Source organism: Narcine bancroftii, chromosome 6, assembly GCF_036971445.1.
Source record: "Narcine bancroftii isolate sNarBan1 chromosome 6, sNarBan1.hap1, whole genome shotgun sequence".
NCBI classification, from domain to species: Eukaryota; Metazoa; Chordata; class Chondrichthyes; order Torpediniformes; family Narcinidae; genus Narcine; species Narcine bancroftii.
In genome coordinates this window covers 8,000,012-8,026,665 of record NC_091474.1, presented here as the reverse complement: position 1 = coordinate 8,026,665, position 26,654 = coordinate 8,000,012, and the positions used below count along the sequence as shown (strand labels likewise).

Here is a 26,654-nt window from a genome sequence, read left to right as displayed (position 1 = left end):
AGAAATACCAGTTATATCTTCTATTATGTGATGTTGCATTCCTCAGTGATTATGGAAAGTGTTTGGCCTCGTGTTAAATTCAATGAGGAATAAAGGTATTCAGTTTAGTCCTGTTACAGCAACAATCCACTGATAGTAGCTTCAGGATCTTTGCATTGACATGTACTCGGGTAACACAAAAGTTGCTGACCCCTCCACTGAGCTGTGTTGGTGAACGCTATCAGATTCACTGATCATTTGCTGCAAAATCCACTGGGATGCTTCATAATACAAGTCAATTCTACTGTTCATTTTTTATGCTTTTTATCTTGCGAATTCACCTTCAATGCACCTTTTATTTATTTTTGTCACCAGCTAAGAACATTTGAGATTTTGCTTGCCAGCTAGCTTACTGTCCCACTTGTGATGCATCTCTCTGCCACCAAGCAGCCATGGACAATCATTTTGATCTGCCTGGACCAACCAGCTGCTTCTTTTCAGCCATTTTTGGCAGCAGTTTGCAAAGCAATATAAATTAGGCCTCAATGTTTAACCCTTTGGACACCAGCTATTTTTAACCTTTCATCATATATATTCTGGACTGGATCCATGGGTAAATCTTTACAGCATGGTTGGGTATAAAGCCAGTCCCAGAAAACCAGGACACAGAGTTTTTGAGCTTGTTAGTAGTTCCAGAAAACTGGGTCATGGAGTCCAAAATGTTAAACTTGCCAGGGCCTCTTAAGAGATGTGTCATTTAAAGGTATTGATGACCACTGGCATCCTGCACACAATTTAAAATCCACCCTTCATGTTCATGTGTTTCCTACACATGACTTCTATGTCACCTAGAACTCTGCAAACATGGTGTTAAGAACTAGATTCCTGCCATGACCTGGGGATCATGGAAGAAGTCGACTACTCGACCTGCAGTTTATTGGTCGAGGGTGCTTACCACACAGTAGTATTTCGTGGCATCTGCCACTATTTAACGAATGTGGAATTGTGCCTCAGCTTGTCCAAGCCACACTTTGGGTTGAGTTGTCCAGAGCACAGGCAGTTTGAAGGAACTGCTGAGTTGTCCATTTTGGGTCCAAAAGCTGATTGGGCTCATCGGAGGTCACCAATGTGGTCGCTAAAATGTGGTGTGAAATGAAGAGTCTTAGTCGAGTTCAAATGGAAAACAATAGTGCACTTTTTTTAAATCCCAGGCTCCCAGCCAACCCTGCACCACACATAGCCAAAGGTGACGTAATCGCACTGCGCAAGCCTTTCCGAGCCAGTTCTATTTCCACAATGGTGATAATATAGAATTTAATCAATAAATCTCATAAATGGGATACACCTCATTTAATCATTGATTTGCAAACATTAACCATCCATAATTCTGGACGATGGAAAAGACACCAACCTTCTGAATCCACAAACTTTTGAAATTTAATTGCAGGCAGCAGTTTGACATGTGCAAGATGGCTTCAGCCATTGCACCCTGGTTCTGAAATTCACCTATTTAGTACCACTAACCAGAGTGGAATTTCATCAACATGCATTTTTGTATGATAGTTAGTACCTAACAGAACATTAAGTTACCATCGTTCCAAATAGAACTTGAATAAATCCTGTTAACAATTTGGTCCTTCTTAAATTGTTCCTTATTACACTTTTGGTGCTCAAAGATGTTCAGTTTCAAACTGTTTCCTAAATTAAATGTTTTTGTTGAATTGATTGCATGTTTTCTCTTGTTCTTTTCCTTTCTACTTTATGCTTATATTTGCTTGGCTCATTTTACTACAGACACATTCAAACTTTGAAAAGTGCACAAAAACATAAATTGCAATGAATTTCCAGGTCAAGATTTTTGCAAAGAATTTCCTTCCTTCTCTGCATCTGTTTTCTGTTGTTCATGAATATATTAAAGATACTAGAAAAGATCCTCCATATGTGAGATATCCTATTAACCCAGCCCCTATTCCCATGCAACACAGTGTGACAGAATATGTTATATTTATATTGTTTGGTGGCAGTTTTTTTTTAAAGTGTAGGTCATATACAAACACTTCAAAACAGATCTCATTTAAAATACTGGAGCTCTGGTCAAGGCAGACAGACTGGCTCAGAGTGCCTTTACAAAAGCTTTGGTGAGTGCCTATAGAGACTTCGCTAATGGATTATTGTTTTGAAAAGCAACAGATGAAAGAGATCGGAGGATTAGGTTCAGAGCCACAGCCTGTCTAAGTGCAGTTTGCTGTTCTAAGAGGGTCATGTGGTTTTGCAAGCAGAGAGAGTCAAACAGGCTTTTTTTCTCTGTGTGTGTAAAGAGAGAGAATTCAGTTCAGCAGCAGCAGCTGGGACTGGAACAGGACAAGCTGGCAAACTTGTGAAAAAACCCCATTTTGAAGATGGGTTGTGAGTTCTTAGTTCAGCCTGGTCAAAGCCCTTGTGGACCGTACAAGAGGAGAGGACTGGCTGTCTAATGTTTCACTTGAAATAAGAGAAACAAAAAGGAACTTTGTGGTGACCTGAAAGAAAGAGGTTATCATCTGATGCGGCAGATTAGAAGGAATCAGTTTGTGTCCAGTGAACAACAAATCTCTCTCTGAAAACCGACAAGAACCTTCTTGAGTGGTAACCATTTACTTTCTAGCACCAAACCCTGGTGAACTTTATAAATGTTGAATTCTGTGCACAGTATAAGAATTGCCTGCAACCAGTGAACTCGGAGGAATGAGAAGTGAGATTGGACTGTGAACCAAAGAACTTTTCTAAACTTACAAACACATTGCATATACGTGCGCTTTGAATTAGAAGGGGGGTTAAGTTAGGTTAGTTAAGTTAAAGTGTGATTCTGTTTTCATGTTTAAAGATAATTAAAAGTAACTTTTGTTTAAGTTGCTGCTGGGTTTTGGGGTCCTCTGGGCTCATAACAAGTCACCCTGTAGAGACAACAGAACTCTAAAGTCAGTTTGGAAAATATAATCAAAATGTTTTAAATAACATTTTAAGGCAGGTTTTAACAAGATCATCTGTGCATTTTTATCAGAGTGATTAAAAATAGCTGGGTGCAGCCAGTGAGTCATTTTGCTCTTCACCTGACTTCCCATCTTTGACTGTTTGGGGTATTCTGTTAAATCTTTCAGGTTTTAGATCAATGTGGTTCATCAGACAAATAAGATGAAGGAAAATTGACACAGATTATTTCTGCAATTTTTAGGAAGGGTTGGGGACTCTTTAGTCACAAACTGCTCTTTGCAACATATCCCAGAATTTCTTTTGATGCCCTCTCTGGGACAATCGGACTCATTATCTCACATTGCTAAATCTGGGCCAAGCATAGATTTTCTCACGATATTGGTTATGAGGTAATAAGAAGGGGTAAAGAGAGCAAGGAGTTGCAGAGCAGTGATTGTGGACTTCGGGAGGACCAGGAACAACTACCTCAACTGCACATCAATAACTCAGGAATGGAGAGAGTTGAGAGCACCAAGTTCTTTGGGGTCCACTTAACAAGTGACCTATCCTGGGTGCGCAACATCTCCTCACTTGTCAGAAGCACTTCTTGAGAAGGCTAAAGTGGCAAGGGCTGCCGTCCACCATGATATAAATCTTCTACAAGAGCTCTATTGTGCGTATCCTGTCTGATTACATCACAGTGCAGAACGTTTGCTGTAAAGAATTGGATTGGAGGTCAATCAACAGGACCAAAGTGTGATAGAGAATCACTTGGATCTCCCTCTCCACCATCGATGTGATCTATCGGGATCATTTTCTGAAGAGGGCGTGCAAAATCGTGGAGGATCCCAACCACCCCGCACACAGCATCTATCAACTACTCCCACCAGAAAAGAGATACACAAGTGTGAGAGCCAGCACGACCAGGCTGAGAAATAGTTTCTTCCCACGGGCAATGAGAAAGCTGCATAACCAAAGGAACTGCTCGCACTACCCATCTGAGACTGTAATATTCATGAAGCAATAGTTATTTATTTAATATAAAATAAATCTCTTGGTGCCTGCCACATTGACCACTGCCAGTGGGCTGATCTCGCCTCAAACCGTGCATCTTGGCGCCTCTCAGTTCGGCGGGCAGCAACCTCCTTTGAAGAAGACCACAGAGCCCACCTCACTGACAAAAGACAAAGGAGGAAAAACCCAACACCCAACCCCAACCCACCAATTTTCCCTTGCAACCGCTGCAACCGTGCCTGCCTGACCCGCATCGGACTTGTCAGTGTCCAACGAGCCTGCAGCTGACGTGGACATACCCCTCCATAAATCTTCATCCGCGAAGCCAAGCCAAAGAAAAGATATATATTATATATTTGTCTTGCGTATGTGTGTTTGTCTGCATATTTGTTATGTCTGGACGACATATTTTGAACCAAGGAGCGGAGAACACTGTTTCCCCGGGTTGTACTTGTGTAATCAGATGATAATAAACTTGAACTTGAAACAAACTTTAAAAAATATGGATTTATAAAATATTAAAAGATGTAAAGAGTTCTAACTTTTGCAAATCTATCTTGGATGAACTTTATTTAGTTGTTTTTTTAGGAAATTGGCATAATTGGCAAAACCCGTATTTAATGCGTGTCTCAAATTTACCATTTCTTGAACTGCAGCAAACCACTGGTGCCGATAGAGCTGCTGGGAAGGAGGATCCAGGATTCCTGACCAATGACAATGAAAGTCAGTATAGTGGGTGGCAAGGAAGGAAATGGGCAGGGGATGGGTTTTCTCCATGGGATTGGGAGATGTTGTCGGAGGAGTCTAGACAAATAACCTGCACGCATTTGTACATGGCACATACTGCACCACAAGGCATGGAATGTGGAGGCAATGAACATTTAAGCTTTGTCCCGCCAGTAGATGAATCTCTTACAAGTGGATACCAAGACCTGTTTGTACCCCCACAGCAATTATGTGACTAATCCAAATGAGTCTTTTGTCACTGGTAAGGTTCCATATGTTATGAGGGGGAGAGGGGTAAGGAATGGGAAATTGGACTTGGCCGAGTTAATGCCTTTGAATGACATTATAGGTTGGCAGCAATATTAATTGCACAGTAAGACACAATGTTATTGGGGAACAGTTTACTGAACTTCCCTTAGCTCTGCTTATTTCGCATGAAGGAAACCGTGTCAAAATATTTAGAGGGCAATCAATTTAACTTCTAGCTGATATTATGATCTAATAAACGGAAAACTAAGGGCAGCTGTTTGTGATTACTTAAGACATCTGGCTGGTGGATGAGGCCTCAGGCTGATAGCGTGCATTTTGGAAATTACAGAGCTGTTAGTCAATGGCTGTAAATTGCTGTAAAAGTTGTAGCTAATTAACAATGTGGAAACAAAAAAGTGATCTGGTTTGAAGAAGAAATAAGTATTAGGTCTGATTCTTCTCAAATTGCTGGATGAATTGTTCAATTGTGCCATTAGTCTCGACAACCTAAAATAATTGTAACCTTGCTGCATGACAGTCCTTTGAAATTTATTGCAATGCGTGAATCACCAGATTTACACCAGTAATGCAAATTAATCTTGATCCAGCTAATTTCTAAGAGAATTGTTAATTACATAATTTATAGTCTTGATGTAAGCCTCAGACTTGGAAGCCAAAAGAGTGAACACTGAAGCTGTAAAAACAATTTGGTGAGAACAGCAACACTGTATTCATTTTAACTAAAGTTGCTGCATTTCAAAAACTTCTGCAGGTGGTACCATGGAGAGCATTCTGGCTGGTTGCAACACTGTCTGGTACGGAGGTGTCAATGCTCTGGACAAGAAAAGAAACTCCAGAGGGTTGTTAACTCAGCCTGCGACATCACAGGCACCAGTCTTCACTTCGTCAAGAAAATCTACAAGGGGTGGCTTCTCTCCTCAAGGACCCCCACCAGCCAAGCCATGCCCTCTTCACTCTGCTACTATCGGGGGGAAAAGGTACGGGAGTCTGAAGACGAGCACCCAGTGGCACAAGGACAGCTTCTTTCCCCCCTTTCATCAGATCCCTGAATGAACAATGAACCATAGACGCTGCCTTACTTTAGACTTTTTCTGGCACTATTTTCATTTATTTTGTCAGGTGGTTTTATACAAAATGTTTGTGCTGCCACAAAAGAACAAATTTCATGACATGTTTATATGACAATAAATTCTGATTCTGTTTGAGAACACTAGGGGGCAGCACTACCCATGCTATATCAGTGAGCTTCCACAGAAAAGGCCAGGGTTGTCTGCGCTACAATGGAGGCTGCGTAAACAGAAATATAGAGGCTGCAGTTGTGAGATGCAAACCACTAGTTAGCTAGATTACTGGATAGCCAGATTACAGTTTGACAAGATGTATTTAAAAGAGTCTGCAGAGTTCAGGAAAAAGATCTTGGAGACAGATTAGACCAAGATGAATCTGTATTAGAGTGATGGCAAGAGCAAAGTGTGGGGGTTGAAAGGACTGCCCAAGATCCAAAGCATACCACCTCCTCTTCAATTGGGGGTGTGAGAAACAGAAGTACCTTCACAGATTTCGCTCTAGACAAAAATTGAGAACAAAGAACATTTATTGTACAACAGTGTCAAGTTGGGTGCTTCCCCTTACCATGGGAATACACACACATATTGGGGCTCACCCAACTTTTATGCAGTTCATTTCAGTGTAGAGATACCCCCCCCCCCCCTAACATTCTTCTGCCTCCTGGATTGGTTTGGCATTTGTTAATTCTGTCTGCCTGCGTGCAGTTTCTGTGAACTTGGAAGACCATGGGGTATCCTGTCTGGGTCCCATCATGTCAATGTCCTTATTCATGAATCTGCCTTTGTCCTTATTCACACCTCTCAACTCTCAGGACTTTAATTCTATATATGCAGAACCTGCTAATTCTTTCTATCACTATAAGACCTTTCTTCTATTATACTTGCGTAACCCTTCCTCACCCTCTTATCGGAATTCATCCCTATTCAGCACTTACTTAACTTCCTCTAGTCTAATCTATTATTCTTTATTTTATTCATACTAATTTTACTTCCTATAATCCATTATCTCTCACAGGGGTGTTACGGCCTGGGCATGTATGGCTGCCACGGGTACTGGCACACTTATCTCCATTGATGATGCAACTGTTGATGGCCTTACCAAAATTAATTCTGAAGTGTATAGAAAAACCTACCTGCTCAAGTTCAAGCAAATGCCTCCAAATTCATTGGGCGGTGCTTCATCCTACAGCAAGACAATGATCCCAAACCATCTGCTAAAGCAACAAAAGGGGTTTTTCAAAGCTTAAAAACTGGAACATTCTGAATAGCCAAGTCAATCACCCGATCTAAACCCAATTGAGCACGTCTTCCATATGCTGAAGAGAAAACTTAAGGGGACAAGCTTTTGAAATAAGTGGGAACTGAAGATGGCTGTAGTAGAAGCCTGGCAGTACATCACCAGCAAAAATACTCAGCATCTGGTGACGTCTATGAATTACACAATTCAAACCATCATTGCATGCAAGGGATATGGAGCAAAGTACTAAACATACCATTGCTATGTCCCAAATATTATGGTGCCCTGAAATGAGGGGACTGTGCATTAAAAAGTGCTGTAATTACTACATTGTCAAACCAAAATGTATATAAATATCCTTTAATAAAATCTGGAATGTGGAATGATTAAATGTGAAATGTTTCATGACAAATTTAAAATTGTGGAGCACGGGAAAATAAAGGGAAAATGTCCTTGCCCCAAACATTTTGGAGGGCTCCGTATATTGCATTTGAAGAACTGTTTAAAACATCAAAACATTGGAAATATTCTGTTTCTATTCCATTCTCCATCATTCAATAAGATCATGGTTGATCTTTAATCTCAAGGCCAATTGTCTGGACTGACTCCATAATTCTCTTTTATCTTTCATAATCTCATCTTGTGCCCAAGTGCTTTGTCATAATTGTGCAACGTATATGCCTTGCGTTGGATGCATGCACTTCTGAACATCATAGCATGTGACCAATTGTAGATGCTTTCTTGTAGAACTGGCCAGAACCAGGCTTACCTGAGCGATATTGAGTGTACAGCAGAGAATGGTCCCTTCCTCTTTGTAGTGTGATCAGTAACCACAAGCCGACACAAAGCAAGTGATTAAAGGATTTAATATCCTGAAAGATCCAGTGCATGTCTACCTGCTTCTGGCCCAAATCCAAGGCTAGTATTGAGGGAAGAGACAGGGCTATCAGCCTTTATTGGGGAACTAGAGGGAAGAGTTACCAGGTAAGATGCAGTCCAGTGAGATCCCTCTTGCATCACTGTGTTCCACAAGACTGTTTCTGTATTTTCTTTTGTTTAAAGTTACTCCTTATTCTCGAGCACGTTAATGAGCTAAAACTATTCCACAAATGTAACACAAGAAGGACTTTACAAGCGCTGTCACTTTTGGGAAAAGAAACTATAAATCTTCTGTAACAAGCTCACACAAGCATGAATGTCATAATGAGGTAATCAATATTTGGGTTGTTGAGTTAAAAATTAATTTTGGCCAGGACACTGAAAAATATCCACAGTCTTCATCAAAATATTATATTTGGCTTGTGCTTGTCCATTTCAGTGATTAACTTACATCTCACATGCCCCATCCAAAAGATCCCAGGAACTTGTGGTAAAGGGTTCCTTTCCAAGAAACAAATGCTTTTGTTTGAAAGTAATAGAAGATTTGTACTCAGGTCCTGCAATCCACAACAAGACGGACTTGATGTGAAGGAAGATGTTTAGATAAGACATGTAACCAATGAATTTAGAAGGCAGATGGCAAACAGATGCTTCCCAAAATGTTGAAGTGACAACATTATGAGGAAACTGCTGCAATCAGAAGTCCATTGCCATCATACTTACATCCATAGATAGCAGACACATTCCTCTTTTTGGCACAGAATTATTTTTCAGCAGGTTTAAAGTAGATTACAATGGCAGATTGATGTGTGAGGGTCTGATTAACTAATGCCTGGTGGTACTTTGGAAACACTCCAATTGTCATATACGTCATGCTTTTCATTGTGTTTATTTTTGACAAAAGTTATTCACATGGTCATGAGCTACTTTTGTTCGATTGGATGTCTCTGTGAAAGTGTTCATAGAACCTTCTAATGAATATTGCAACAGGCTTTAGATTTGCAGAGGCAATATGAAGATGCGAAGCGCTGCCATCTGCTTTGGGCACATTTGTAGATAAGGCAGCAGGAAGCTTACAACCATCAGTCCCAAAACACACTTCCACCTTTCTTCAGGTTGGCTACAATTTTGATGCATGCAAATTTGGAGTGATATACGAGTTCATCATTACTACTGATAACCCCAGTCGTACCATCTTCAACTTAACAGTGTTCTGTGTTACGTTACTCAGCCCTTGCCTGCAGTAACATTTTTCAAATAAATTTTTACTTGTTACAACTTGGCTCTCCTCTCTGTCACCTATATTCATGTCTGGAAATACAGTGAGATGGATTTTAAAATCTGTTCAATGATTTTACCCTATTCTTTTTCATTGTCTGTTTCTACTGAATGCAGTTTTATGTTTCCACCACTTCCTAATCTGCACCTGGAGCTTTGGACAATTATACAAATTGTGCACTATTTGCCTAATTACCAAAGCTTGTGATATCTGTTAACCATTCAGAACACACTAACATCTGTGCTTGAAAATCAGTCCATTATTTCTTAAATGATCTATAATCAGGCAAAACTCAAATGTTCCATAACAATTTGGTTCAACACAAACCTAATTGCAGAGAAATGTTAACCACGATTCACCCACAATCACATGTAAAATAAAAACATATTAAGAAATATTTTCAACTTGTGATCCAAATGTAAAAGCAGTGTTCTGAATTAATAATCTGTTAGAGAAATCCTGCAGTTTCTATTTTGATTGATTGAAACCCCTCCATTGGACAGAGGCTCTAGAATGAGGAATAGAACCTGGTTAAATATTTTTTTAAAATGTAGTCACACAGCACAGTAATGGGCCCTTTCAGCCCATGGGCCCTTGTGCTGCCCAATGACACTCAATTGACCTACAACCCCCTGTACATTTTTGAATGGTGGGAGGAAACCAGAGTGCCTGCAGGAAATCCATGCAGATGCAGAGAGAATGTATAAATTCCTTAGAGACAGTGCAGGATTCAAAAGCCATTTCTGGTCGCAGTGTGTTGCGCTAATTGCTACGCTAACCATGCTGCCCTTTCTTAGCTATTCACACTTGGTGTGTGCTGTTGGCAAAGCTAAATGTTCTCGAATGGAAGAATTAAGGGTTGACCACATTGGTGGATCTGGAGTCACTTGCAGGTTAAAGATGGCAGATATCCTTTCCTGAAGGAGATGGATGAACTGTGTGGATTTGTATAGAAATCTAATTTTTTGTACAGACTAGAAGCAAAAAATGATCTAGTTCAATAAATTAATTGAAATTTCCCAACGTAGGAGTTAAACCTCTGGATCATTGATCTAGACTCCTGGTTTGCTGATCTAGAAGTTAACCTCCATACAATTGCAGATACTTTGGCTGTTTCATTCTCCATACACCAAATCCCAGAGATGTCCAAGTTCTGCCTTTCCCCCCACAAAATTACCAATGTGTAACCTCGAAAAATGATCCTCTCTCTGGCAAATGCTAATTGGCTCGAAATATAAAAGAAAAAATCCAAATATAAATTGACGTTTTAGTGAATATTTTTTTCTTTTTCTAAGGATTGTTGCCTTTGTATAACTCTTCAATAGGCTGGATAAGAACCGAATATCTCTGCAGCATTTCTCTTTTCTGATCTGCACAACTTTCTTTAGCTTGGATTGTTTGATATATTAGATAATGTTGATATTATCTATAGTCTAAAATTTATTAAAAGTACACTGTTAGGATCCGTGTATAACAAGCAGCAATAGACAATGATCCAGAAAGTGTTTAATTTTAAAGCACTAATTTTATTTCTAACTCTTAAACTATAGTCTTAACTATCCTTACACTAAATCTACCCTGAATTATCTGCAGGTGTGTGTGTGAAAGAGAGAGAGAGAGACCCAGACTATTACAGACCAGGCCAAAATCTAGAAAGTTACTTCAAAGTTCATTCTTTTAAATTCAGTGTTGAAGTCTAGGCCTTTGAAATTTGAGGCCCAGAATTAATGTTGAACTGGTGAGAAGACTGGGGTTGTGGCTGCTACAGACTCTCAAATTCTCCTTGCATTGCCTTTGAAGAAATGTCCATCCACACGAGCTGCGGACATAACACTCCTGGTCCTTTTGTAGGCAAGACTCGAACTGGGCGGCCTCTAGGTAGCTTCCAGGTCCCTGGCCCCTGTCTCTCCAAGTGACCTTCACTGTTCATTACAATCAAAATGAAGCACTTTGCTTCCCGAAAGACCCTACTGGTGCAGGTCAATCCACCGAAAAGGCCCAGTCATTCACAGAGCCTGCTTTGCTCTGGACTCCACAAAAATGGCTGGCTACAAAAGATGCTTCAAAAAGCTGTTGCCTCTCCAGCCGTCAGAATGGTTCTCCCTTGCAAAATCACGATGTCTTTCCAAATGTATCAAATCTGGAACTGACTGTGACAAACCTTCCCTCAATTTTTCCAATGTATTGAATTGTCGCTGGGCTGGAACTTGTGATGGTGCTTGTGTGGAATGTTGTGTTAACTGTGACCATTCAGTTCCTCCTATCTATGCTATCCCTTACAGTGATAATCCCATTTTCCAGAAATTCCATAGTGTTATTCTAAAATAATAACTTTTTTTTAATAACTAGTTTAACATGCACATCACAATAGCAGAGAAGTGAATATGCATGAATTGTGCACATTTATCCTTCAGCTCAGGTCATTAATAGCGATTTTAATTTGAACAGTTGCAAATTCATAAATAATGTCAATCCGTAATTTGCAATGAAAATGTATTTCTTATCTTGGGTTGTACTTTCTTTTAGAATGAAATAAAACACCAGTGAGAGTGAACGTTGCTATGCGATGTCCAATTTCTGCTATCTGGCAACCTGACAAGGATTATTACAGTATGACTGCAGCCACAGAACTGTGGAGAGAAAAACAAAGTTCACATTTCAAGGTAATGACCATCTCAGTAGGCAGATATTGAGTAGTGGACAAATACTTGATCTACAAAATTAAAAATTATATTCTAAAATGAAGGAGAAAAGCAGGGGATTTTCATTGCAATGGTTCAAGCATTGCACACAGCTTTTGTTTCTTTATTCATTTAATAGCTTACTTGGAAGCAGTGAAACAACGTTTCTCTGGAATCATGGAATAAGGCATTGGCTAATGAGGAAAGACATAGCAGGTTGGGTTCAGATCCTTGAAGGAATAAAGGGAATGGGCCGGGGTGGTCAACTGCAGCCCATTGCCCATTTTTGTGACCTGGCGTGAGGGGGGGGAGATTTTAAAAATAAAATGGAATATGGCCCGTGAGAGCATAGTTTCTAATCATAAATTGCATTAGATGTACATTGCATTTCCTAGTTTGAAGATGATTAAAAATAGTGGAACCCAAAAGGCAGAAAAGAGCAAAAGGAGTGCCAAAAATGTCAGACGTGGTGGAAAAATGAATACTTTTTCACAGATGACAAGGGGAAGTGTTTTTGTTTGATTTGAACGGAATCTGTCATCTTTAATAGCCTGACGATAGATTGACACATTCCATCATAATTATTAAGGTGGGCACTTGGGCCTTGGTCTGTATTCACTGAGAGTTGTGGAGGAAGGTTGGAGACGGCCTTGTCCCTTTCTTGATCTTTTTTTCTGATCTTATTTTTCACCCAGTGTTTTTATTTTCCACAGCTTTTTGAATGAGAGTTTTAAAGAATTATATTGTACTTATTTAAATTAAATTTAGATTAGTTTATTTATTTATATAGCACATCTTAATCAACTCACATTGACCAACTTTCTGTACAGGTCAAAAATTCATCACAATGAGGCAACTATTTAAAGTCCAGAATAAAACAAATACAAGAGGTTAGGACACAAGGTAACAATCAGGTGCAATGAGGATTACTCAAAACACCAGCGAATAAAAGTTCATCTTCAATCTGGATATAAAAGAGTTGATGGAAGGGGCCGGTTGGACAGAAGGAGGAATATTGTTCCACAGTCTGGGGGCTGCAATAATGAAGGCGCGATCTCCCCTGAGATCACGATTTGAGCACGGAACAGCCAAGCGTCTCAAGTTAGCTGACCTGAGGGATCTTGAAGTGGAATAACGAGTTAGGAGATCCGTGATGTAAGAAGGGGCGAGCCCAGAAAGGGCTTTATAGACAAACAGCAGAACTTTAAAATCAACTCTGAGCTGTACTGGCAGCCAATGGAGGGAGGCCAGAATAGGAGTTATAGGATCCCTCTTCTTGGCACCTGTAAGGAGCCTGGCTACAGCATTCAGAACCAGTTGCAGATGGGATAATGAAGACTGACTAATCCCAGTATATAGAGCAATGGTTCTCAACCTTTATCTTTCCACTAACATACCACTTTAAGTATTCCTTAAGCTATACATGCTCTGAGATTAGCAAAGGATTGCTTAAGGAGCTGTGTGGATGGAAAGAAAAAGTTTGAAAACCACTGTTTTAATTGTCCCTCATTGACTTGTTATGTGCACGGTTTCATAACTCCCAAGGAAATGGGCCAATGACAATTTTTCTCAAGCAAAATATTTCAATAGCAATAGCAATGCCACCAAATGTCAAAGTTAGTACTTGGGCTCATCTCATTGTCTGGCACTTTGGTGGTAAGAATGTTGCTTGCCACACATCAGCTTGAATGTTGACTAGGTCTGGTTAAATGAGCGGGACGGTTAGCGTAGTAGTTAGCTCAATGCTATTACAGTGCCAGCGACCAGGGTTCAAATCTGGCGCTGTCTGTGAGGAGTTTTTATATTATCTCCGTGTCTGTTGGGTTTCCTGTGGGTGTTCCCACCCTTCAAAAATATACAGGGATTGTAGGTTAATTGTGGTGTTTGGGTGACATGGGCTTGTGGGTCAGAAGGACCTATTACTGTGAGATGCATGACTAAAATTTAAAAAAAATAAAGGCATGGACTGCACGTTTTCTGAGGAATTTAAATGGAATTAAACATTTTTTTCAAATAATAGTGAACAACCCACTTCTTAAAGTATGATGGAAAAATGTCATTTGTAAGGTAGCTGAAAATAGGTGGGTCGGGATACTGCCCCGAAGAACTCCTTCAATTATGTCATGAGATGATTAAGCCCTGACAATCATAACCATCCTCTTTTGTGAGGTCTCATTCCAACCATTCTTTACGCTATGGACTTTTATTTCAACAGAGCTTTTGAATATTGCACTTGCTTAAACACTGCCATGTTGTGCAAGGCAATGGCTCACACCTCACTGTAGAACTCAATGTTTTGGTTCAAGGCTGTGATTACTTTCTGGTAAACTCAAACTAGGTATGAGTTACAAGATAACTGAAGAGTAGGTGAATCAACAGCGCTGGTAACGACATTTGCCATAATCTTGCTGATAATTAATGTAGATTGATGAAATGCCAATGAGATGTGTTCTTCTTTTAGTGAACTGGACATGCCCTGGCAATCTTTTGGCTGCTTTAAGTGTTGTAACTGCACTGGTACACCTTGGCTACTTTGGAGTACAATTCTTTATTGCTCTAGCTCAGTGGTTCTCAACTTTTTTCTTTCCACTCACATACCACTTTAAGTGTTCCTTGTACCATAGGTGCTCTGTGATTAGTAAGGGATTGCTTAAGGTGGGTGGGAAGAAAAAGGTTGAAAACCACTGTTTTAATAGCACCCAATTAGCTCATGACGTGCACGGTTTCATCACTCCAAAGGAAATGGGCCAATTTTTCTCAAGCAAAATATTTCAGTGACAACTGGGACTAGAGCAGTGGTTCTCAACCTTCCCTTCCCACTCTCATACCACCTTAAGCAATCTCCTACTAATTACAGAACACTGATGGCATAGGGATTACTTAAAGTGCTATGCGAGTGGAATGAAAAAGGTTGAGAACCTCTGCTCTAATACATACCCCAAGGCTACCATGATGGTTTTAAAATCACATCTCTAGATTGTTGGCCCAAGCCTTTAGATGACTTGTTCTGTAATTTAACTGCCGTGCTCCAATTGTATTCTGCGTGACATGTGTCTGACCCACTTGCCAAATTGTAAATGAGAGGTCAATACAATCGTCCAAGCAGAACATATTTCAAAACTAGTTTGCATTTAGCTGAACATCTAAAATTATTGAATGGAGACAAAATGCTTCAAGTCTGGTAAATCTTAATGCTTTTTTTTCCAGTTGCAATTTCAAACAGTCTGCGATTGTTCCTCAAAAAACACAGAGGAATTTCTGATGATCTTAGAACTCAAGTCTGATGGCAATAAATACTGATGGCATAATAGCCATGATACAATGAGGCTGGTGAGTGTTCATGTAAGTATTAATTGTGCTTTATGTTAGCAATGTGGTGAATTGAAAAAAACCCAGAAATGGAGCAAAGTTTTGTGAACAGACAAGTGCCACTCAAGATCTTTGCATTTATAGCTGTGCCAGCTCATTTTGTCAATGTAACACTAAAAATAAATGCTCCAGGGTCAGTGTTAAGACCCAACAGAATACGCAGCATAACCAATAAAATTTGTCCTGTATTTCAATGACTAAAGGTAAAGGTATCAAAGTGAACCTGGAAAAATTATATAAATCTATATTTTTGTGTCATTAAGCACAGCACATATCTCAGTGTCAGCACGAATGTTACAAATTAACAATCTTAGCACATTAACTTAGCACGCAAAGTTTCACATCTGAAACGCAGGCATGGAAACAGCAGAGGATGTGACTTCTCCATTAGTTTTACAGTACTTTTTCGAATTTTCAATATCTATTCACAATGTATAAAATTCCAAGCTCCAATTAATAAAATCTACCCTGACATGTATTGTAGATTACAGTAAAAAAATTACCACGCATCAGCACACGACATAATTTCACAACACAATCCATTTGTACAATAACATTTATCTAATTACTGGGGGCTACAATAATCCTGGAAAAAGTAATCAAGGATAATCTTACATTATTTATTTTTTCCCTGTAAAATCAAAGGAAATCATAATTTTAAAACATCATCTTCAAATTTAGAAAAGGAGAACTTGCCTCCATTTTTGCTGTCTTCTTTGGCTTGGCTTCGCGGACGAAGATTTATGGAGGGGGTAAAAGTCCACGTCAGCTGCAGGCTCGTTGGTGGCTGACAAGTCCGATGCGGGACAGGCAGACACGGTTGCAGCGGTTGCAGGGGAAAATTGGTTGGTTGGGGTTGGGTGTTGGGTTTTTCCTCCTTTGTCAGTGAGGTGGGCTCTGCGGTCTTCTTCAAAGGAGGTTGCTGCCCGCCGAACTGTGAGGCGCCAAGATGCACGGTTTGAGGCGATATCAGCTGTACGACTGTAATAAAGATCATTTAGTCTTCTGTTGGGAACATTAACCATTACAAAATCTTAAACGATTTATTAATGAACTTCAACATGCACACATACAATAAAAAAACAAAATGAAAAGAGATCCACTGTAAGCAGAACTCCTTGCATTTGCAGGCATTTATTTACTGGTTAGTAGAAAGTGAAATAGGATTTTTTTCCGTCTTTTCATATAATCTGCCATCATTTGACCTTGTCTGGTATTTCCTGTTTTACGGAAACTGCCAAAATGTTTGGCCTGGAAGTCAGCCTGAAGAAAACTGAGGTCCTCCATCAGCCAGCTCCCCACCATGACTACCAGCCCCCCTCACATCTCCATCGGGCACACAAAACTCAAAACGGTCAACCAGTTTACCTATCTCGGCTGCACCATTTCTTAAGATGCAAGGATCGACAACGAGATAGACAACAGACTCGCCAAGGCAAATAGCGCCTTTGGAAGACTACACAAAAGAGTCTGGAAAAACAACCAACTGAAAAACCTCACAAAGATAAGCGTATACAGAGCCATTGTCATACCCACACTCCTGTTCGGCTCCGAATCATGGGTCCTCTACCGGCATCACCTACGGCTCCTAGAACGCTTCCACCAGCGTTGTCTCTGCTCCATCCTCAACATTCATTGGAGCGACTTCATCCCTAACGTCAAAGTACTCGAGATGGCAGAGACCGACAGCATCGAATCCACACTGCTGAAGATCCAACTGCGCTGGGTAGGTCACGTTTCCAGAATGGAGGACCATCGCCTTCCCAAGATCGTGTAAGATGGCAAGCTCTCCACTGGCCACCGTGACAAAGTGCACCAAAGAAGAGGTACAAGGACTGCCTAAAGAAATCTCTTGGTGCCTGCCACATTGACCACTGCCAGTGGGCTGATCTCGCCTCAAACCGTGCATCTTGGTGCCTCACAGTTCGGCGGCCAGCAACCTCCTTTGAAGAAGACCGCAGAGCCCACCTCACTGACAAAAGACAAAGGAGGAAAAACCCAACACCCAACCCCAACCCACCAATTTTCCCTTGCAACCGCTGCAACCGTGTCTGCCTGTCCCGCATCGGACTTGTCAGCCACAAACGAGCCTGCAGCTGACGTGGACATTACCCTTCCATAAATCTTCGTCCGCGAAGCCAAGCCAAAGAGAGAGACATCAAATAAACAAAAGACAGGATAAAATATATGACATCATCAAAATAGTTTTATATGTATTATTAAAGTTACTTAACGATTGTATTAGAATAAATCAGTTCTAGATTTTACTTGAGATATTGGTAATAGATTCAGAAATGCACTCTTTTGGGGCTGTGCAAAGGTTGTCTAATGCTAACATGTCTTGTGGGATAGTTAAATAAATGTATGTTTTTACTATAAATGGGACATGCTTAGCTTTTTTTCCTACCCTAACATAATACTGACTTCATTCCTGTCCTCCAGCCGTAAACTCAGTATCTATTGTAAAATCATGAAGCTTTTTAAGTTACTTAATTTGGGGGATGTTGGACATCCTGAAGAAACACAGTGTTCACTACTCAGCCCAGCTTCATCCATCTGCATGCATCCAAGCAAAATGGTGAATTTTGAAGTACGGTAGTTAAAATGTTTTCCTAGCTTTAACGAGGACGATGATTTTGAAAGGAGAGATTATGACTAATATTTTAAATAAAATTCATATTATTGTTCGAAGCAGGAGAAAATTCCTGCTCGGGCACTCGTATTTCTTTAGCTTTTATCTAGGCTTAGTTTTTTTTTAATGCATATTTTTATTTTTTGACATATTTAAATTTTATAGGGTTTAATGAATAAGCTCAGCCTATATCTCAGTATAAATGATGCACTGGAAATTCATTATGATCCTAAGCCCTTCAATCACTTTATTTCCTGTGAAAAAATGTCATTACTATTTTTTTTTATTACCTTTTTTGCTTTTGAAGGTTTATCCTTATTTTGTCCTTGTATTAAACTTAGGCCTGGTCACAATGGTAAATTCAACAGAACAATTGTTTCATGTCAAAATCAACCCCACTTGTACAGTTCTGCCTTGTGCCAATGTCCTGGACCCTGGTCAATGGTCACCATGGGAATGCTCTGGAATTTCAAAGCAAAATTGGGAGCTGATTTTCTGCCTGAAAAAAAAATCATCCAAATGCCACAATCCGAAAATGATTAAATTCACTCGGTGCAGAAAATATCAATAAACCTGTTGGCAACTGGTTCCATCTGAACCCATGACATTGGAGATTATTTTTAAGTCTGTTCTTCCCTTATTCAAACCACCATCTTCCTTTTGTCTTTAACCTTTCTAACAGGACATATTTATCCAACTTATTCATTTGAAATATAACATGCAAAATTAGTTTCCTTACTCATGCACTCTCTACTGATTGAATTCTGCACAAAATAATCCCAAGGAAAGCAGCTTGGCACAACATTCAGAAATGCATGAAAAAGGCATGTAAATGTTCTGAAAGTATCGTTGCATCTTGGAGGAGTTTCATTCAAATCAACGCTAATTTTCCCAACATTAACTTCTTTCTCTGCAAGAGAGCATTATTCATTAGACACTACTATTGTGTTGGAGTAACTGTTTAGTCATAAAATACAGAATGAGCTCCTAACTCATGATATTCAGCTGGGCCACGACAAGTAAAACATCTCGTTCTTCACTATATACTGTATGTTGCTGCAAACTAATTAATTAATTTTTGGAGCGATCCAATGAACTCTAATCAGTGCCGATGTCTGCTCAATATTCGATCTACATTTTGACCTCTAACCAGCATCCATATTTTTTAATATTTTGAATTACTAAATAGGGAGTGGTACACTCATTGCCGCATTTAAATTAGACTAGCGCAAAAATTAAGGTTGTGTATACAGTAAGTAGGTTCTGAGATCTCATGAATGTTTGAAACCCCTCAAAAGAACACAAGCGTAATTACATTCACACTGACATCTATGGAAGTTGGACTCAGCCACAGTTCTCTTCACTCAATTAAATAAAAACCTAGCCTAGCACAGGACAATTGTCTTTCCCCTTTTTGTAATTTTTGGACAAAACTTTAATCAAATTATATTTATGCATTATATAATGGTACTTAGATTTATGCAGAATTCAAAAGTTCCATGAAAGGTTGCCTCAAGATGTACAAAATCAAAGAAAGGGAACAATAATTTGCTAAATCATTTTATTTAATATTGGTGCCATACAATTTACTGTCATCTCTATCATCTATCTGGCACGAATGAAAAATCAGTCATTTGGAATGGGTTTCGCGGCACAGAAGATACACACAATGTGCAAAATAAAAGCTTCTCTATTACAATGTATAATTGGATTAGTTCGTCAGGGCAGAAATAAAGCAAAGATCAGTGACCATGGAATTCTGATAACTTGAACAACCATCGAATTTCCACCATTTTCAATGGAAATACTGGTCATTGCCTAGGTGGACACGTGAAAATAAGGTGATAATAATACAATACCATAAAACTTGTCATTCCCTTTAATTCAGCTTCATTTCTGTGCTTTAGTTATACCACAATATAATGTAGAGAGTTGGTAAATATTTTCACAAAGGGTAAAGGTTAACCCGTTTATGTTATAATCCAAAAAACACCTATTTTATATCCATCTTGAACCATTTATTTCTGTCCTTTTCTGAAAGACACCATTAGTTTTCTACTTCCAAATGATTTTTGGTTGTTTGTGGGAAGTCAGTAGAACTTCTCCTATCCGGGATTCAAGCGACGGGCAACCTTGAGCAACCATCAACGATATCGCAGAAAATAAATAGGTAAAAAATATACAGAAGTTTAAAATTTAGCACGCCTCCCCATTAGTTCGCCAGTCACACAACATACAATCTCAAGCAACCAGAAAATTCACTTATCCGGCATCTACCAATACCCGGATACCAGACATTTTACTGTATTTGTTACCTGAGACAGTAACACTCAAACAACCCTTCCAAATTCTGCACAGGAGCAAGGTGTAATTTTACTTCAATTTAGGATTTTTGCAAAGATGATCTGGATAGGCCAAGAGAAGCCATCTTGTTAATCACACTTCTAATCCACCAGCAATGAAGAAGCACCTTTCCGACTAAAGCACACATGTCAAACTCAGGCCCGCGGGCCAAATTTGGCCTGTGATATGATTATATTTGCCCCGCAAGATCATATCAAATATGTATTAGAACTGGCCCGCTGGCCGCCGCGCCAGTATAGCGCATGCACAGCTAATGCTACAGATCCCAGAATGCTTTGCAAATGCATTGGCGTCAGCCCGCTAATCACCCCCACCTCCTCTCTTTACTTTCATTAGCACCTGCGACCTGTCGCCCAACTCACATGTAATAAACCCCTTACGAAAAATGGCCAAATGAAAGACAGAAAACAGGACCTTTCAAGACAGGTGGGAGGCAAACTCTGACCCCAGAGTTTGATGAACTTGCATCTAAGAAGAGATGCCAAGTATCTGGTTTAGACCCAGGTGCATCAGAGTAAATCACAGTGTAGCAAGCTAAGCTTGGATTCATATTTTCTTTGGTCAACTTTGGACTGTTCATAGTTGAAAGATTGGATTTTCATTGAAGCAAGTTGTTATTTTTTTGACTTGTGGGCTTGTGAAAAAAAACATTTAAAAGGAGCTTAAAGGCTATAGAGAAATATTATTTATTAAATATTTTATTTCTCATTTGTTAATGCTTCTTCTGGAAAGAGTTTAACCAAAACTATTATTAAACAATTATTTTAATAAGAAAAAGTTTAACATTACATATGTTGAAAGAAGAGAAAACATGCAGATGTTGTTGAAAATTTTCAATAAATATTTAGTTTGGTCCACGACTTAGTCCAAGTTTTTAATTTTGGCCCTCTGTGAATTTGAGTTGGACACCCCTGTGCAAGGTTGTTGAGAAACATCCCCGGCTCTTCTTAATTTTGATCTGATATGCATCTGGATTACCCACAGCAGGCACCTTGAGGCACTGAAAAGGACCTCCCAATGCTGCCTATTCAAAATACTCCAAATCCAATGAAAGGAAAAGTGAGCCAATATCCTTGGCATGCCTGCCTGGCACAAGACTCCTGAAAGAGGCATTCTAGTATGGGGCCATCATGGGAAGAAAGTACCAGGGGGACAGAGGAGATTCAAGGATGTATTCAAAGGCATTTCAAAAATCTTAACTTCTCCACTGACCCATAGAGGAGCCTCACCTCCAACCAATCAAGTTGGAGATGGAGGTTTCAGGCTGATACTGAGAATTTGAAGATAATGAGGTGCTGCCACCAATTTTCCCTTGCAACCGCTGCAACCGTGTCTGCCTGTCCCGCATCGGACTTGTCAGCCCCAAACGAGCCTGCAGCTGACGTGGACATTACCCTTCCATAAATCTTCGTCCGCGAAGCCAAGCCAAAGAAAAGACCATTTCACTGTTTCATGAACACAATGGCCATTTATATCCAGGATACATACATGTCATGTAGTTTTTACTTAAGCCAGTGGTTCTCAACCTTTTTCTTTCCACTCACATACCACTTTTGTATTCCCTATGCTATATACTCTGTTATTAGTACCCCCTCCATAAATCTTCGTCCGTGAAGCCAAGCCAAGAGTAGGGGATTGCTTAAGGTGGTATGTGGGTGGAAAGAAAAAGTTTGTTTTAATCGTACCTAATTGACTTGCTATGCGCACGGTTTCATTACTCCAAAAGAAATGGGCCACTGACAATTTTTCTCAAGCAAAATATTTCAGTAACATTTGGGTCTCGAGCAGAGATTCTCAACCTTCCCTTCCCACTCCCATGCCACCTTAAGCCATCCCTTACTAATCACAAAGCACCAATGGCATAGGGATTACTTAAAGTGGGATGGGAGTGGAAAGAGAAAGGTTGAGAACCACTGACATATTTTTTTGCTCATTGAGAAGAAAGCCAATCTTATTATATCCCATCACAAGATTATCAAGATGATTATATAACTCAGTGAGGCTGTACTTTTGATGGGTAGGAACATGGGTCGGGGTTATAAATTCATAACTACTCCTCTAATTTTCACTCCACTCTATCAAGATTACATTCTAAGAACCCATCCTTGCCACCTGAACTGCCCCTTTAGACATGGTTAGGTGTTGTTCAGTGCTGTCAAGAAATTGGTTTGAAATTGACAAGTTAATTTGGTAGAAGAAACTTGTGTCTCATCGCTACATGAGGGCCTTGAGTCTAATCCTGTGCTCACTCATTACTACCTTTTTTTAATTATTTTATTCTTTTTTGCCAATTTTAAATTCTCTCATTATGATCAGTGTTTTTAAACCCTTTGGACTCCATGTTCCCCTGTTTTCAGGGAGTACCAATAAGCAGATATATTGCGTATTCCCATTTTCTGGGACTGGTTTTATACCCAACCACCAGCTGATTCATACTGTAGTTTACCCATAGTCCCAGAGTCCAAAGGGGTAAATTTGAATTTGGACTGAAGCAAATATTCAGCCTCCTGATCCCCACCATTTTAAACTTCTCTCTCACTTCCATTCTGACCTATTTCAAGTAAACTCAGAGCAAGTTTAGGGAACTGTCTGACATGTTTCACTGTTCAGTGAGGAACTCTCCAACTTTAGCCAAATCACTTTTTTTCCTATCTGTTTCAGCACTGACCATTTCTGCCATTCATAATTTTGGCTCAGTTTTCAGCCTAACTATTTGTAACACATTGCATGGTCAATGAAGTATCATGTGCTTCTAGCTTCTACACGGAGTCTTTTGGGTTCATCCTATCAGAGATAATCTATTCTCCCCTGCAACCCTCAGCCTTTTGTTAAAAAATTAACTTTTTTTCTTGGTCCAAAATATTAACTATTTCCACAGATGTTCGCTGACCTGATTTTATTTCATCTGCAATTTTTATTTTCATTTTCAGCTTAGTTTTCTGGGTTATTATTGCTAAAAAGACAGAACAAGCTGCAACGCAAAATTGATTTATATCAACTGCCAAATAGAAAAAATGGAAAGTCTGCTGATCAAATCATGAATGCAGAGGCGCTTTTGATTATTTGCTACATAATGTTGTCACACAAGGCTTGATTCCATGATCTCAGCAGGGAGTCATCCTTTCAGGGATATTTAGCCTTGGCTATGATGATCTTGGAATAAGCTCCAAGTATTAGAGTCAGAATTGATTGAGTCTGCTGCCCACTTCAAGTAGCGATAACATCTCCAGATCACAGTGAATGGTATTTATTTAATGCTCTTCATTGTTTGCTATGATGCAAGAATTGTAATTTTAAAGATTTATAATGGATTTAGAGATGATACATATTACATTTTTTTTACATATATCCTGCAGAAATGTTAAATCACAGGTCTTTCAAATCTGCATTTGCAGTATCTCATAAAAGTAACTACTGGGCCATACTGAGGATCCTTTTTGGACCTTTTACTTTAAATAAGCAAAAGATAAAGCCAGGTGACAGCATAGATATGGCAGATGTTTCAATATGGAATTCTCAGCAGAATTTATTTTAAAAAATTGTTTTAAAACTGTCCCTTGAATTAATATTTGTTGAATATTGTCAATGCAAAATCTCTTTCATATGTAATAAGATGTTCATATCAGTAACTTGTATAACAACTATTTACATGTATATTTACACACCAAGATCATTCTTCTTTCTTAGTCACATGCAATATTAATATGGAAATATCTGTTGCATTTAAATTTGTTTGCTTTTGATGAAAATCTCTAAAGTTTCCATCATTTTGTTCATTTACCACTTTTTCAGACTTAAAATACTTGCTCTGCCCATTTTTTATGATGCTTTATGTACTTCACTCCCATTAAGTAAAGTCTATATATGTCCAGACCTACCAAAAGTGACTTTCTGTACCAGACTGGAGGTTGATTTACAGATAACCACTTATTGACAGCTGATCTTGTTCCAGTTTTTTTAAGGAACCAAGCATTGGCAGAGCAACAGGATGGTTTTGTTTTGAAATGTTACTAGTATTTTCATGGGGCATTCTTTTCACCGATCAATATTTAATGTTATGAAAAGTTAAAGCTCAGAGATAACTTTGCAATAACTCAAAAAACACTGTAGGTTAAGAGGAACTCTGGAGAAGACCTGAAGACTTGAATATTTCAAGAGCAGTTTCATTTTGTTGCAAAAATAATGATCTCCCTACCTGGAGTTACAACAAACTATTAGCCGGGATGGATGTCAAATGCAGCAGAATGAATGAGTGAAGAGTAACACTTCCCAATCACCATGAACAGCAGAACGGATTTTTGTATTTAATTAAAAACTATAAAAGAAATGTTTGTTTTCTGCCTCATGACGATTTGCAATCAGCTTAGACCAGAGTTCCTCAATTGGATTAATTCACTGCACATTTTTCCAGTTTCAAATCTACTCTTCACAGATTATCCCTTGGTATTGAAGGTCCACTCAATCATAGCAAGGGGTGTCAGCTAGGAGCCATTGTCAAATGAAGCTGAAAGAAAAGAAACAGAGAATGAATAGCACTGACAACAGGAAGGCATAAATGTCAACTGAATTCTCAGATTTTGACTGATGTGTAAATTTGCTGAACAGGAAATCAGGTAAAATGTCCATGGAGCCAATAATTGATTACATACTGATAATTGTCCTATCATTTACCTTCCAGTCATCTTGATTTTCTCACCCCCCCCCCACACTGAATGATTAATTGAGAAGAATAATTACAAAGATGTTGGCCACATTACCAAGAGCTATCCAAAAAAAAAAACCTGAAGATGCTGAAAATTTTAAATAAAAACAAAAATATTGGAGAACACAGCATGTCATTCAGCATCTGTGATGAGAGAAATAGAGTTAATGTTTCAGGTTGATGACCTGTCCTTCAAGTCTGAACATAGATACTTCATTTGTATACCACCAAACCACATGTATCACGCCAAACCTATATCTGTCCTCAACTATAGTACACATTTTCTGAGAACAAGCGCAGGGTAAAAAGCAGGAGTGGAAATCTTAGCTTTCCTTAACTCAATGCCAACTATAGCATCACCAAAATCTGAATCTAAAGTCTGTTCATGTTAGGCAGAAGCAAATGGTCGTGATTCAAAATTGTTGAATCCTTCAGCTCTAAGCGTTACCTCAATGGCACCTCATTTTTTTTTTGCTCCTGCCACATTCTTTGTCTTTATTTTTATTGGAATTGCAGTACCTGCTGACATTGCTATTGAACTTCAGGCAGAAGTAGATGCAGAGGACAACCTTTTCCATCAATCACTCTGAACTCCACATTTTTTCCATGACAGCAACAGAGCAGTTGAAGAAACAACTATTGGATCTGTGGACTGATGTTAGTCTTTTTTTCCTTGAAGTTTTATCAGTACTTACACTCAATATATTCAACCAGTTATTCATAAACTTTATGGAAACATCAGGTCTAAGAGAGATGGCAACTGTGCCATCGATGTAGTTAGTTATATATACAATCCAATAAAACACTTCCCAAATAAAGAGTTAAAAGATGTATCTCTATTGTATTTGTTGTTCTGACTGATACATGGAGTTGGTGCATAAATATTAATCCATTGGATATTTGTGAATTTTCAAGGATTTACAGCATCACTTTGACTCCAGCTTCATTATCCTTTCAGAGCCATTAGCACATATTTCCCTAAACACACATAATCCACTTCTATTCCTTTCTAAGTTCCTCAAGTAAACTTGACCAATTAGATGTAACAATGAGACCCTCTCTGGCAGGATCCCAGTCAGAAGGGACCTCACCTGCCAATCAAGGCTTAGTCTGCTCACAGGTGAACACCCAACTTGCTATTGGCTTCTTTTAATAGTGATCACTTCCCATTGGTCCCCTTAATCAACTTACCTATTCTGGGCATACCTGAGCTGGCCCCTCCAGCTGGCTGCTGTATAAAGTTCATGTGGAGAAGATCTTTCTCTTTTCCCCTGAGGAACGAATCCTCACTCCATTCCAGGTGGTAAGTCAGAGATGAAGCTGGAGAGACCATTACTACTGAAAGGTGGGGACCATTAAAGGGTGGGGAGCTATAGTTGGAGTATGCCTTTAGTACTGTTATCATTTATCCTTTATTGTAACTTTGTAACATATTTGCAATTGATTACGGTGCCATTGCCTGCTGGTTTTTGAGGGGTGGCAGGTATTGTTTTATATTGTCTTTTT

General features: G+C 39.2%; 1 long non-coding RNA gene across 4 annotated transcripts in view; it reads left to right on the top strand.

Annotated features, from left to right (window-relative positions):
- LOC138735667 (uncharacterized) overlaps positions 1-24,933 on the top strand; it is a 53,001-nt gene extending 28,068 nt beyond the window's left edge. Inside the window, exons 2-4 of one of the 4 annotated variants that reach the window (XR_011339855.1) lie at positions 11,927-12,063; positions 15,289-15,411; positions 24,557-24,933. This is a non-coding gene — a long non-coding RNA (uncharacterized lncRNA). Of the gene's footprint in view, positions 1-11,926; positions 12,064-15,288; positions 15,424-23,376; positions 24,002-24,556 lie in introns of those variants that run through there. The other 3 variants (XR_011339853.1, XR_011339856.1, XR_011339854.1) reach the window with 3 other exon arrangements.
- Positions 24,934-26,654: the final 1,721 nt, after the last annotated feature.